The sequence below is a fragment of the Sphaeroforma arctica genome, assembly GCF_001186125.1.
Source record: "Sphaeroforma arctica JP610 unplaced genomic scaffold supercont1.795, whole genome shotgun sequence".
Lineage (NCBI taxonomy): Eukaryota > Ichthyosporea > Ichthyophonida > Sphaeroforma > Sphaeroforma arctica.
Window position 1 is genome coordinate 37,576 of NW_014039763.1, and position 1,235 is coordinate 38,810.

Here is a 1,235-nt window from a genome sequence, read left to right on the forward strand (position 1 = left end):
TACACCATGCCTGATATGGACTGAATGAGCAAGTGACGTGCCTACACACATGCCTGATATAGACTGAATGAGCAAGTGACGTGCATACACACATGCCTGATATGGACCGAATGGGCAAGTGACGTACCTACACACATGCCTGATATGGACTGAATGAGCAAGTGACGTGCCTACACACATGCCTGATATAGACTGAATGAGCAAGTGACGTGCATACACACATAAATGATATGTATTGTCGAAGGTATCGTTACATCATACATACACACATGCCTGATATGTATTGTCAAAGGTATCGTTACATCATACATACACACATACCTGATATGTATTGTCAAAGGTATCGTACATAAATCTGGTAATCAGCGACGTTTTGCCCACTGTGAGACGGGAAAAGGGGACAGGTGTACGTGATATTAAAAAAAGAAGACAGGTGTATGTGGCAATAAAAAAGGGAACAGGTGTACTTGATATTAAAAAAGGCGACAGGTGTACGCGACAATAAAAAAGGGGACATGTGTACGTGATATTGATAGAGGGGACAGGTGTACGTGATATTAAAAAGGGGACAGATGTACGTGACAAAAAAAAAAGGAACAGTTGTACGTGATATTGAAAAAGGGGGCAGTTGTATGTGATATTAAAAAAGGGGACAGGTGTATGTGATATTAAAAAAGGAGACAGGTGTACGTGTTATTAAAAAAGGGGACAGGTGTACGTGATATTGAAAAAGGGGACAGGTGTACATGATATTAAAAAAGGGGACAGGTGTATGTGATATTAAAAAAGAGGACAGGTGTATGTGATATTAAAAAAAGGGGACAGGTGTACGTGATATTAAAAAAGGGGACAGGTGTACATGATATTAAAAAAGGGGACAGGCGTACGTGAAATTGAATACTGTTGTCTCCACACACTTCAGTACAAAGCAAAGATCGCCTCATGAAATGTTATATTTGTACTCGAGATGAAGATATTGTATCGGATATGACTACAAAGGGATGACGGCTTCATGATATGTTTTATATTTTGTACTTGAGATGAAAGAATCTATCGGATATGACTATAAAGGGATGACGGCTTCATGATATGTTATATTTTGTACTTGAGATGAAAGAATCTATCGGATATGACTATAAAGGGATGACGGCTTCATGGTATGTTATATGTTATATTTTGTACTTGAGATGAAGAGAATCTATCGGATATGACTATAAAGGATGACCGGCTCGACT